Source organism: Triplophysa dalaica, chromosome 4 (genome assembly GCF_015846415.1).
Source record: "Triplophysa dalaica isolate WHDGS20190420 chromosome 4, ASM1584641v1, whole genome shotgun sequence".
Taxonomy (NCBI): domain Eukaryota; kingdom Metazoa; phylum Chordata; class Actinopteri; order Cypriniformes; family Nemacheilidae; genus Triplophysa; species Triplophysa dalaica.
The window spans coordinates 21,452,169-21,467,122 of NC_079545.1; positions in this window are offsets into that span (position 1 = coordinate 21,452,169).

The window sequence follows — 14,954 nt, forward strand, 5'->3', positions numbered from 1 at the left end:
GTCGCTTTGGATAAAAGCGTCTGCCAAATGACTAAATGTAAATGTAAATGTAGTGCAAAAGACTAAAAGTTGCCAACAAATAATATATATATACACACACACAAAGAGGCTCTGGATGTTCCTTTCCCTTTAAGCATGTAAAAGCTCCAGAGAAATACAAACCACCCTATTCTTTTGTCGTAAGCATCCTTTTCCAAATAGATCATGCTGCCCACAATCTCTCCTGTGAGGTAAATTTGAGAACATTTATGCAAAACTGCTGCTCATTGCTGAACGAGTCCCTTCTGCATGTTACTGTTGTGATAGGGATTAAGTTATTCTTAACAAAAAATCTGCAGGCTTTCAATATCTTTAAAAGATGATGTAACAAAACAGTCTACATTTGGAAATGTATGTTTATCTAGGAGGCTGTCAATCAAAGCCTAGACAGGGGTATTCAATTAAAGTTCCAAGAGGTCCAGTCTTTGTATTTTGTCCCAAACGAAGGTCTGGACAATATGTTTTTTGAAAATAAATATTTAATAAATGTAGCCCAGTTGGATGTAATGTATTAAAGAGATTATATTTTATCAGGCCATTTATTTTATATTTTGATATCCACAGTGTGTATGTATTGTAGGCTCTGTGGGTTTAGGGGAATGCCCTCTTAATAGAAGTCTGATAATTTATATTTGTAAATAAAAAAACCTACTGAGAATATGCAAACAGCAAATGTAAAGTAACAATTTATGATGAACAGAAAACAAAGTTACTTGATAAATAAGTATTTCCATGCCTGGTATTTTCATACAAGAACTACTTCTATCTTTATATAATTTCCCAATTAAAACGTTATCCATTGCAATTTGGACCCTGCTTATGAAAACCCAGCAAAAGTCACAGGATATTCTGTGAAAATATCTTCAGTATTGATTGAATAATGCCAAAATCTTAGCGAACTGAATTCTAGAAATGAATCTTTGATGCTTGTTGAGCCATTCGATTGAGACTTTAGCCTGGGTTTTCACAGGGTCACAAATTTTTACATGCTGATCAATAATGCAAATGCTAAAAGTAGAAAAAGACGTTGTGGTTAATAAAATATCACAAATCTGGTTGAAAGGTTGGAGACAAATAGCAAAGAGTTAACAGACTGACGGTTACAAATGTTTTAATATTTGCTGCATATTGTTAACTGTTCTTTGTCTATTTACCTGCTCTGCATGTCTGCAATAGTGTTTTTGAATTAAACATGCGTTTGGTGGTCTTCTTGAGGCGCGTCTTTGGCTGGAGAGAAGCAGTGCACGCGGAGCGGATACCCTGCAAACAAAGGCAAGTCCAAAAGACGTCTTTTCAACATCATTGATGACGTTGCATAGACGTCCCATGAGGAGCCAGAATGAAAGTTTTTACAACGTCTTTTTATGATGTCTTCTGAACGGGTGCTATTGTTGTCCTGGTCATCTCCATAATTGTATTGGACTGATATCACTTTTGTACCTGCAATTAATATTGAAATTGAACAAATCCACCATTATTGTGATCAGTGTTTGCTTCAGTTGGGCTGTTTACTCTTATTTATTACAGAAATTGTAGATGTACTTTGCCTTTATAAATGTGTTTTTATACACTGTGGCCAAAGAATACTAAATCATATCGTACCAGCTTTCAAATTTACTTTGCGGAATGAATATTCTCACTAACATGAGTGTGTCGTATTGTTGTGTAAATGTTTGCTGATCTATTTACTTTTGCATAATATGTGGTTAAAGCCTTTCGTTTGTCATTTCTTAACAATCTTATAAAATATATTTTCAAATGATTGAACAGCTTGAGCATTTAAACACACAAAGATGTGATGAATTAGTGCATGAAACTCAACAATGGTGACAACCAACAGAAGAATACTTTGCGCTGCAATGCATGCTGGATGACATCATATTACAAAACACATACATGATTCCCAGCATGCATTGCAATTGAGCTAATTATCTCAAGTTTTTGTTAATTGTCACCATAGTTGAGGTTTGTATGACGAGTGTTGATGTCAAAGTGTGTCAATGAAGGAATGAGGATAATTTTAATTCAATACTTGTAACATCAGTCATGATATAGTTTTATCTAACTGTCTTCAACACTTTAGGATGACATAGTACAATAACTCCCCGTCACCATCTTTTTCTTTAATGACAAACAAGTGTTGTAAAACACTATTGTCTGAGAGGGGATTCGTAGAATGAAGGTCTAAATAAGAGTCAAGAGCCCAACTAAAGCAAACACTGATCACAATAATGGTGGATTAATTCAATTTCAATATTAATTGCGGGTGCAAAAGTGATATCAGTCCAATACAATTATGGAGATCACCTGGATAACAATAGCACATGTTCAGAAGACGTCATAAAAAGACGTTGTAAAAGCTTTCATTCTGGCTCCTCAGGGGACGTCTATGCAACGTCATCAACGACGATGAAAAGACGTCTTTTGGACTTGCCTTTGTTTCCAGGGAAGGGTTCAAATGATGCGTGTTTAAAGGATACAGCGGCAAAAGATAATTTACATAAATGTGCCAGAGTATGCGTGTGATGTGATTCTCCATTGTATAAATGCGAGGCTCAATATAAACAACCAAAATAGTCAATAGTTTGAAATGGTTTATTAGTCTAAGTCTCGCTGTCCGGAAGGAACTCAGGTCCGGAACCGGACCGCGGTAGGCAAAGTGAGGATTTCCCACATGTCCCTATGAGACTAAATTGTCCACGCCCGACTATAAATTCAGATCTTTAATTTTTCTTACTCTGGTAATGCACTAGACCTTGGCTTTTTTAATTTGAACGGTTTCAACCCCTTAATCCGGCATTGTTGTTGCCTGCAGAAATTTTAAACTGCAAATCACTTTACACATAGAAACCAACATTTTTACCGCAAAACTGATTGTATATAATTTTTGAATGTAAGTCCAACAGACAGGGCCAATGATTTTTATGACCTCTTTACTTCTACCACAAGGCACAAAGGTATTTTGATTGCTTGCTCCACATTCACTGCACACCCTGTAATAGTTCATTGTAAATATATATATATTTTTTGATCACTAAAGGCAATGATTTCATGAACAATTATCTTCTAAAAGCCATTGCAATAATCTTTTTTTCCTGCCACCCATCTAAGCTACTAACACACATGACTTTCTATTGTTATCACAACAAAAATGAATAAGTCTTATGTTTGACGCTTTATCCTATTTGATTTGAGACAGCGTCTTATTGTAATACTTTCAACCAAAATAATACAATTCCTAACCAATTCATTTTGTTTATTTTGTTTGTCGGTCGGATTTCTCCGTGACAAACGCTCCACCCTCAGACCATTTACGCGGTGTGTTGGTCAGATAGGTGGATTCGCCGAAGTGCACAGGCCGCCGCGTGAGGATAGATTTGTCAAGTGCTTGTTCTTCAATGACCTGTGCGCAAAAAAAAAAAAAAAACAGTCCTAAGGGCAATCGTGGCCTAATGGTTAGAGAGTTAGACTCGTGATCAGAAGGTTCTATCCTCAGGGCCTGCGATTAACAATTGAGGTGCCATTGAGCAAGGCACCTTACCCCTACTTGCTCCCCAGACACTACAGCGATAGCTGCCCTCTGCTCTGGGTGTATGTGTGTTCACTACTTGCTCTGCGTGTGTTCACTACTCACTGGATGGGTTAAAGCAGAGGTCACATTTCTGGTATGGGCTACCATACCTGACATATAGGTCACTTTAACTATTCCACCCCCCAGCATCCGTGGATCCCTATTTCCACTTGTTTTCTCGTGACACATCATCACTAGTGGACCTTGGGGTCATCGGGTGTTTCGGCCTTTAACACTTACCCGAGGCGGCCCGCCATAGGTAATCAGCCCAGGCGTGTGTCTTCCTTCTATCTCTTATTATTCTATTTACTGACTTCCAACGGTGGTTCCCCATTTTGATGCTGACCCCTTCTAGTCTATTTTGGTAAGTACTAGCCTTTCCCTCGATCCGCTTCCTTCCGATACTCTCCATTTCAATTCAATTGGTTCGTTTTCCACTATTTTTTGAAGATTTCCCCTGGGTATTCGGCCCTTGTTAAGAAAACTATTAGTGTTGTGGTTGCTATGTCGTTCGATACCCGTAACCTCTCTCGGTACGAGGTGTTAAGGCTGTCTTCTCGGTTTACTGTGTGTAAAATCTCTTCCTGGTAGGTATAAATATTTCCTTGGTATGATGTGTGTAAAATGTCTGTTGTGTGGTCGATGCTATCCATCAAAGAAGACTGAGATCCATTTTAAACCCATCAACCCTGGGTTAACTTTCCTGCGTGCTGTCCTAGTGGACCCATGAGGGCTGGATACCTTCCCCCACAACCCTTTGTTAACACCGCAAGGTATCCAGGTTGTCCGAGAAGGCCCTGTATTCTATTGCTCTATAAGATGTAACTAGGCATCATTTAGTTTAGTGTAAACACAACTATCAGCATCCATATGATTTGAATTTTGTTATTAACTGGCATATTTAACCGCCTTTTATGATGTGTTGACAATTTCCCTTGCTTTAAAACAAGATTATTTCATATCTGTCTCTGAGACATAAAACTAGTTTGAATGTAAGCAGTAAACTCTTGTTCAGCATCCTGTTGCTTAATTTTCCTCAAAACTCATTCATGTATCCATGTATATGATATCTTGCCTAAAACATACCAAATGTCCTAGATCGGTATATCCACACAACGGGTACTGAAATGTACTAAAATAAAAACTTTTGTGTGCACAATTTGGCAACTGCATTGGTTGGAACTGCGTGTAATTTGGTACTCCTTAAAGGAGAGAAAATCATAAAAAAAATTAACAATATGGATGCAGTGCTTCGGTTTACCTAGAATGAAAAACAATCTTTGCAAAAACATCTTTACTTTAGCCAGCAATATGAGAGGTAACAATACACATACAATAACATATTCCTTTTCTAAAGACAATGTTTACAAATGAATAATAGACACACTATATTTCCTCTCATTCACACAACATTTTTAGCCACACTGTGTTCAACAGATTAATCTATGCAAATATCAAGGTGCTACCACATAACACGCGTCACGTCCCATAAAGACGAGCTACATAGTTTTATTGAACACATGCACCTATGAAACCATTAGCATACGCAAAGGGTTTAATTTACCCGCATAAGTAAGCGATAGTGCATAACATTGGATTACAACTAAACTGAACATTATATACACCTCTCGATACAAATAACAACGTTATTTCATCAACTCAGTTCATGTAGTGAGCTACAAGCTAACCGGGATGCACCCCTGCTAACCATGTGCTTATATCTCGGAAAATTCCATCAATAAAGTGCAAAAAAGTGTTTTTAACATATTTAACATATTAGGATACAGTAACAGTGTTTTCCCAAAAGACAGAAATGCTTTGTGTGCATTTAAACACTACGTGAAAGGAGAGAAAATCATTGATAGAAGGAACGACACGGGTGCAGTGCTTCCTCAATAGAGGGAATGCATTGACGCCACTTTCCCAAGTGGACATGTAGGGACACGCTCCCCTTGGTGACAAAAACACCCAGCAAATTGACTGAGGAGAACAGGATAAACAAAGAAACCGGGACTAAAACACGCAATTATTTGCTGAAATTACAAGCAGATGGACTCGACGGTGATCCTTACGACTTCTCTACAACTTAAATATGAATCAGGTGTTCCTGCACTAAAAGGTTGCGCGGAATTGCGTTACTTGATATTGAAAGCAGTCATTTTGTCAGTGTTTTGCCACCCAGGAGTGCACGCTCTGGCGTGCTCACGTGGTTTTTATGTGACTTTGATGCGTAACCTCTATGGTGCTTTACCTTTAATAAAGCGCATCTCGGTACGTTCGCTCTGTCAGCACATGACGTCACAGACACGCAGGCGCGTGGTCACGCAGCAAGGGTGTAAAACATAACTAAACACACACACATAAAAAAATACTTACACACTAACTGAATATCACAGACAAAATAACAATAGAATAATTTCCACTACACCACACTCTCCCCTACAGAATAGAATGTTGTCTCGACATCCACCAAGATCTTTATTATTTCCTTTTTGTTTTCCCTTTAAAAAGTCACATTTGTCTAACATTTTGTATGCTCACATATTCACATTTCTCAACAAATTCCTTGTAACAGGTTTGGAGTCTTTCTCAACCCACATGGAATAATTTATGACCCCACTTATAATAATAATAAGAGGGGTTCTTATTTAGTGTCCCTTTAAACGTTGATTGGTGTCCCTGTATTTGGCCATCCCAAAATGTATTTCACTAGTGTGATATTACACAATACACATCAGCCAGATACATACTGTACAGTAAGGTTCCTGAGTTCTACGTAATGGAGTTATTCATGGCCTCAGGTGTTCAGAACCCAAGCACACACGTGTCAGCGCACACAGACATTCGGAACACTGACACATCTGAGAAGTATTAACAAGCCACTCTCTTCCTGTGTTAAAGGTCATTCTCTCGTTGACCCAGGTATGTGGTTCATTATGACCGAAGGATTTGAGAGCGCTCTCCAATCATCTCTTCTTGCCCCAGAATGTGGTAAGACGTTGGCAGTACAAAACAGAGCTGGCACCACTCAGCTACTTAATGAGCACGACTCTGACAGCCCCATCACACGCAGAGTTGCCAAGCCATGATCAGCAAGTACATTAGAGAGCGGAGGGTTACATAGCTGCGCTGTTATCAGTAGCAAGCAGCTGATGTCTTAGTCTCCTTCCTTCTGCAAGCCCGGCTAATCGATTCTCTTCATCCTTCTCTCCACACATTCACCAACTCTATTTTTGCCCTCATTTCATCCTAGCCTGTTGTAGGATTATTTAGTCACTCATTTTCTTACTTGTGTGTCCTTTTGGACTCGAAACACGGGGTAGTTGAGTGAGAGATTTCTAGTTGTTTTGGTGTTTGTGTGACTTTGTTAAATATTTCAGTTATGTATTTATTACTAATTAATTAAATACAATTGATTATTTAATTACTACTACCACTATTACTTCTAATAATAATAACTTAAACTATTATTATGATTATTATTGGTGGTAAGTTAGTATATCAATAACAATAAGTTTTAATTTACAGAGCTTTATATATGTTCGTGTGATGTTTATTCCCCTGCATCATGTTCTCTGTTCCTGTTTTGCCCCATCGTGGGAAGTGTTTTGTTTTAAGTCCTGATTGAGTCAATTATTTATTAAAGTATTTTTGTAACTACATTGGCTGTCTGCACTTGGGTTCATTCTGTCTGAATCATGACATGATTATTACTATTAGGGTAAAACTTCAGTTAGGGACCAATGCTGACTATTAACTAGTTGCTTTTTAGATGCCTATTTTTAGCATATTGGCTGTTTATTAGTTCTTATAAAGCACATATTCAACATGGCAATATTCTACTTCCCTAATCCTACCTAATACCTTAACCTAACAACTGCCTTACCGACTATTAATAACCAACAAATTAGTAGTCTACTGAGGCAAAAGTCATAATTAATGGTTTAATAATACAGAAAATTGGACCTTAAAATAAAGTGTGACCCCTATTAATAATAATAAAATACAAATATTGTTTTTATTTATTAACAAAAAAAATGTTGTTAATAATAATAATAATAATACCTATTATTATTATTTTTGACGATGCTATAATTCCATTCCATTCCATTCCATTTTCTACCGCTTATCCGAACTACCTCAGGTCACGGGAGCCTGCGCCTATCTAAGGAGTCATCGGGCATCAAGGCAGGATACACCCTGGATGGAGTGCAAACCCATCGCAGGGCACACACACTCACTCATTCACTCACGCACTCACACCCTACGGACAATTTTTCCAGAGATGCCAATCAACCTACCATGCATGTCTTTGGACCAGGGGAGGAAACCGGAGTAACCGGAGGAAACCCCCCGATGCTATAATATGAAATATATTTAGTTATTTATTATGAAATATTTATTTCATAGCGAGAATTCAAAATGTCAAATTGCCACACATTCACCAATTTTATTTTTTTCCCTCATTTCATCCTGGGCTGTTATAGGATAGTTTAGTCACTCACTTTCTCACTTGTGTGTCCTTTTAGACTGGAAAAACAGGTATTAGTTGTTTTGTTGTTTGTGCAACTTTATTATTATATTTATTATTAATTATTAATTCATTATAATTTAATGAATAATCATCATCATCATCATCCATCCATCCATTTTCTACCGCTTATCCGAACTACCTCGGGTCACGGGGAGCCTGCGCCTATCTCAGGAGTCATCGGGCATCAAGGCAGGATACACCCTGGATGGAGTGCCAACCCATCGCAGGGCACACACACTCACTCATTCACTCACACACTCACACCCTACGGACAATTTTTCCAGAGATGCCAATCAACCTACCATGCATGTCTTTGGACCAGGGGAGGAAACCGGAGTAACCGGAGGAAACCCCCCGATGCTATAATATGAAATATATTTAGTTATTTATTATGAAATATTTATTTTATAGCGAGAATTCAAAATGTCAAATTGCCACACATTCACCAATTTTATTTTTTTCCCTCATTTCATCCTGGGCTGTTATAGGATAGTTTAGTCACTCACTTTCTCACTTGTGTGTCCTTTTAGACTGGAAATACAGGTATTAGTTGTTTTGTTGTTTGTGCAACTTTATTATTATATTTATTATTAATTATTAATTCATTATAATTTAATGAATAATCATCATCATCATCATAATTAATTAAAAATATATTTAGTTAATTATTATTTACTTCATACCTGGAATTTAAGATGTCCAATTGCCCTAACTTAGTTAATTGATAAAATTATAAATTGAAAAACTAGGCAGTTGCAGGCAATGATTGAGTAGCTTTGAAAGAAAGGAAAATCATGGGATCTGGATCTAACATCATCATGTGATTACGATCTCATTAAGATATTGTTTTAACAGTATCTACACTATAGCAGCAAACTTAATCTATTAATGATCCAGGTGTCATTTTAAAATGTTCACAGCTCATGCTCATCAGTAGAAACTACATCTGGAGTGACAGTTTCATCACCTCGCACACTTTCATATTCATTTCCAGAGCACACAAACGTACCCACCACCCCCTTTAATTTGATACAGCAGAATGAAGGAATTCACCAGGTTTCTCTCTTTCCTTCTGTATTTGCTTGTTCTATTTTTGCTAGCTGCCTCAGGACACTATTAGTTTCATATAAAGAGCCAAGCTTGGTGAGCAGTGTTTATTGTAATGTCAATGTTGTGTGTGCTTCTCTCTTTTTTAGAAGGGGTAGGAGGATATTTGGGAGCAGCCAATGTTTGCATCATCTTAGAGTCGTATGTATTAAAAGTTTGGGTGTTGGATCTAGGTCTGCTCTGTGAATTGGTTGTTTAATCTTGGACCATCAATGTCCACTTAACAATATAGCTTGTTGTATGTGATTGTTTCATGAAATGAATGCCAAACATCTGGCAGACGTTAAGCAGCATCTGCCTCTTCTTGTGGTTTCGTACAGCATGTTTAAAACCTAAAAGGGTTAATGGCATTATGGATTTTCTAGTGGAATACTAGAATCTGGTTGTGAAACCATGTCTAAAAGACACTTAAGTATGATCTAATATTAAATGTCATGATAAATACAAGTAATCTCTTTTTTATGATTAGGATAAAAAAGGTGTTTTATTTTTTACTTACATAGGTTGTATAGGTTTTTTGCTTTAAAATTAGAATGTTTTCAACATTACATCTCCTGCAACTAGAAACTGGAGCACATTAATGAATTAGTAATTACATCTAATGTGGAGTTGTATATCTGCAACACTGCCTTTTCATATTCTAAACACATTTTAGCAATAATTACGTGAATCTTCTATTCATTTATATGTCATTATGCATAATGTATCGAATTTGTCATTATCTGATAACTGGCTCTCTGCATGTAAAGAATTCATGAGTTATACTTCACATCTGTGCGTTACACATTAATAAAAACACAGACTGACTTTGAAACATGCAAGTGTTGTTTTTGTCTCCTAAAGCGCACATAATTAACACCAATAAAGCTGTTATGCTTAAAGTACATTCACATCCACACATGGTGGTCCATTAACATTCTGATAATATCAACTTTTCTTTTCTTTCTTTGTAAACTAAGAGAAAAGACAAATCTTTTATCCATTTAGCCATTGTTAGTGTTTGCTTTGGAATTTGTTCCAGACCTCATGGCCTTCCCTCCCAATGGCTATTTTAGATCAATGTCTAAGACAAATATTTCTGGCCTTTGTGTGACCCGTGTGTGCGCGTTCCATTAATTCCACAAGCCACTAATGCTTTCTCATCAGATAAATACCGTCTGCGGTCTTTGGCCAGGCCCTCATGATGAAAGACCCTCTATCAGTGAGGTTCAAATCTTCTCTTGAGATCATTGTGGGAGAATACAATGAAATAAATATAAATCGTATTGGACGTATTGAATAGTGTTGTGTCATTGACTAGACATAAAAGTTTATGCTGTGTTTTAAGTCCCTGTGGAGACATCCAAATTGATGGCACTCAATGCAATTACCATGTTCAATCGTTGATTTCTGAACAGTTTAACCTATATTTTGTAGAGCCCACAAACAAACATAGCTGTCAATCAATAAATCCTCAGGAGTACAAATTAAGGAACAACTTCTTTAACATAAGTAATATAAATTAAATACTCCAACACACACAATGAATTAATCGCAAAACAAAAATACGTTTTTATTGCCATTTTCTAAAGATGATCTACATTATTTTTGTTTTTACCATAAAGAAAATATAACACTCAGTGACGCATAAGACACAAAAAGCTGGTTGCATAAAATGCTTAGACAAGTGTTACAAGTTAATAATCAATTTTGGCCAACTTCAAGTCAGATCTATAAAATAGTAGTCTCGTTTAATTGAAATATGAAAAATAAGGCTGTTTAGTCCTAACTTATTGGTAGTCTGTTAGAATACTTGATAAGACACACTTTTAACTTAGCGGCTATGTTTATGCAACTGACACACAGACATCAAAATAACAAAATCATTATGCTATCATTATTTTGCTGAAATGGAACTTCAATTTGATTCTTTATTTCCTATGGGCGCTTGAATGAAAAGCATTTTGCAATAACAGGCTAGTTTTGTCACACTTATCATGCAAAGTAATTAAAAGTAATATTTTTTGCACACCGGGACAAGGATTTGTGAATCCTATTACTAATCCTGGGGACCTACAGCATTGCACATGTATGCCTTCCTTTTGCTGAGCACATTTATAAAAATTATATTATAAATAATAGGAATAAAATATTAATTCAGCTTTCATATTTAGCCAAAATGCAAATGAATTCAACCAGTGGTGCACAGTTGGCCAAATGAGCTGAATTTGTGATATTAGCCTTTCCTGGCAATGTCAAGCACAATATTTGAACGATATAACACAGTTCATCAGGCAGTAAGAGCCGCTTAGTGGGGATTCAGCGCTGAGCCTTTACATACAGCTGCACATCATTTCACCAGAGAGGTGAAGAGGACAAAATCCGTTTACACAAGACCGCACACGATCGTTTGAGAAAAAAACTGAAAATGTTCTTCCAAACCATTTATTCGCGTAATGAACTTATACCATTCCGTGGTTTCCCCAAAACTATAAAGTTTATACTGATTTTATCTGTAACCGTATACTACAGTATTGTATAAGCAAGCAAATATCAGTGTTTCTGTAGTTCATTTAACAGAGCATTGTGCTGGCAATGAAAATGTCAAACAGTTCACTCCCAAGAAACAGATACACTGAACAAGTCTAATGTTGGACTCAACTCACTACAAGGTACAGATGTGTACATTTGAAATGTGAGAATTTCTTATCCTGTTATTATTACTTTACTGTTAATCAAATGAAAATATGCAGTTGTAATGCCATTAGTATGGTAGAAAACATTCACAAATTAACACTAACAATCACAACTATAGACGGTTTCAGCGGCAACAACAAAAACGTTATTTGACCCAAACTAAAAATTGTTGTTCTTTGGCTGTTTTAGAGGATTATGTTTTTTGGGTGTTTAACAATGGATGTTCATGTTTCTAGTTTCAAAAAACGCTTTATATTTCAAGTCTATTGTTCACCGCTCTCTTTTCTCACATAACAAGCAGAATTCCCTCCTTCCAAAACGCTCTGATTGGTAAAGCTGACCCAGTCTGTCATGATTGGTTCCCCACTTAGATCGTGTGTCTGAAGATGTCTAAAGATCGGTGAGATTCCACTTCTCAGGCTGCTGTGATTGGTCGGCCACCCTCTCAGTTCACGTGAATTCATAAGCTTTGGCTTTGAGCACTAAACAGTAACAATGGCACTTCATCAGTTAAACACATGTAGAATCAATTGAAGTTTGACAGAGGTCTGCTACTGCATGTGCAAACGTCAATATTTGTTAGAGATCGCAATTTTTTCCCTACTATGGCAAGGGAAATTACACCGGACAAATTGGCATCAGACTGGTTATATTAATTTACACTAATAACAGAAGCGTTAGTTTTGCTTTTTTATATTGAACCTAAGTTAGATAATAAAACAAGCAGATTGACCAGGAGACATTTGCAAGAAGGACTTCAAAGGATGTTTCATAGAAGTGATTTAGAGGTATGCGCATACACACAATATCAGTGTATTACATAGAACAGCTTTCACAGCCGATGTTAAAGTCATGGAAGCTGTTATTTGACAGTTTGGTTATTCTAGAATGTGTTCTTATTACCAGCTCTAGGACTGTGTTGAAAGTGAAAGTAGTTTAGCGCGTAGCTCAGTTAAATGTTTACAATCTCTGATAACCAAACACTACTCCAGTGGCTCTTCCTCTTCTCCAAGGAAGACCTCACCCCTTTTATCGCGTATTCCTTTGGGCGGAGGTTATTCAAAAACTCAGAATAGTGACATCATTTATCTGGGAAGTAAAGGGCTGTAGTCCGATTCCAGCAGTTCTCTGTTGTCCTAGAAAAGCACAGAAGGACAGTATGTCTTCAAAGGTATATAAACACCTTACATAATGAAGCTTTTGTTCCCTTTCTGTCGGTCTCTCGACGTTGTGTCGAGAACGACAGATGAGATAGGGCGAACCCCATCTGTCGTTCTCGACACAACGTCTCGTTCCCTCCATCAGGGAACTGAGGTTTCATACGTAACCAAGACTTTTTTATTACTTTTGAATTAGCTATTTTTGTCTATACACCACGGGTCCCCTTACATGAAATTGTCCATATTGTTCCTACAGTAGCCCTTAACGGACAAACTATTCTACAGAGAACTTTTTATAATATGTTATCTCCTTCGACAAAGAAGTTAAAACGTGACAACACCTCATTGCTTTGAGCAGGGCCGGATTATCCAATGGACATAAAGGGTTCAGGCCGAGGGGCCGAGGCAAGAGGATGAAAATTTCACATAACTGCGTTTACGCCATATTCATTCTGCCCGGGGGCCTCTCTGGACCGCGCACATGGAGGTGGGCACACAAAACAGTGTTTCTGAATAGTCCAAAGTTTCTTTTACGAGCCCTCTGGCGGTTTTTGTTCAGAAGAAGCGCATAGTGACAAATCTAGCAACTTCTTAGATAAACCTTAGCTTTCATTCAATAGGAAAATGTCGCCAGTGCTGCCCAGGGAGCGCGTGGTGTCTCTTTCCCGCCGCAGGGATCGCCTTGTCTGGGCATCACACTGTACAGGGAGCGGCAGGAAGCAGCAGCACCGTACGATGGGTGACTCGTGAATAAAATGAGTACAAAACAGCGTTTCAAACAACATGTCACTGTTTAGATATATAAATATGAACAAAGTTTCTTGGTAAATATCCAAACAAAGCAACTTAAATAGTCTTAAAGATTTATCAGACTAATTTTGTTAGCTGGTACTTTATGCTAGTGTTTTATTTACTCAGCAGGCTAAACGAAAGGTTTGACAACAGTGTGGAACCCTTGTTTTAGGTCTACTTATCCTCTACAGTAAATGAGGGCAAGCATATATGTTTATGATTACAGGCCTGTAAATACTAATCAATACTAATCATAAATACAAAACTTATGAAATCACTTATTAAAGGCTAGTGATGCTAAAGCCTTACATTTAAAAAAGATGGGCAAAACAAAAAGACTGAAGATGGCAAGATTTCACAGAACACTTGCTGTCAACAGCCTTTGGGAATGTTTCTCCTCCGGGTTCTTCTGTTCCAGCAATTAGTGTACTGCAAATCACTCTGGATAAATATTGGCCTCTTACACTATGGTTGAACAACTCTGGAACATTCACGCTGCTGATTTCAGCCTGCTGGGAAACACTCCACTTGAAGTGTGTAATGGTTTTCATTCACCCAGAACACTGTGGAGTATCCGCAGAATTCAGTTGAAAAGCAATATCAGTTTTATCGGTTGTTGGAGGGTGATATCTCCCACAATGCATCATGGGAGAAAACGTGAGACTTTTTAGACATTTCAGAAGGTCTTTTAAGGCCAACATTACGAGCCGACTTCGTAAATGGCAAATTGTTATAAAATGTCAATAATCCTATTTTTTTAACTTTTAAGAAGCTTAAATTCAAAGCAATCATACCTGTAATATAGAACTCAAAAAGAGGAGAGTCACTATGACACCCTGTGTCAATAGACAGAAGTAGACCCGAGTGAAGAGGAACCGGAGAGATAATTCTCCACTAGTGTAGGTTGAGTATACAACTTTTTTTAATCTCTGGGATCATCAAAGCCTTGTTAAACACAGCAAGCACAGTGCCAGTGAAATGTCACTGATATGTGTAAGTGTACAGTAAGAGAGAAAGCTTATATAGTATATAGAATGAGATCAATGAGAGCGGTGGAAAGGAAAACTTTAGAAAC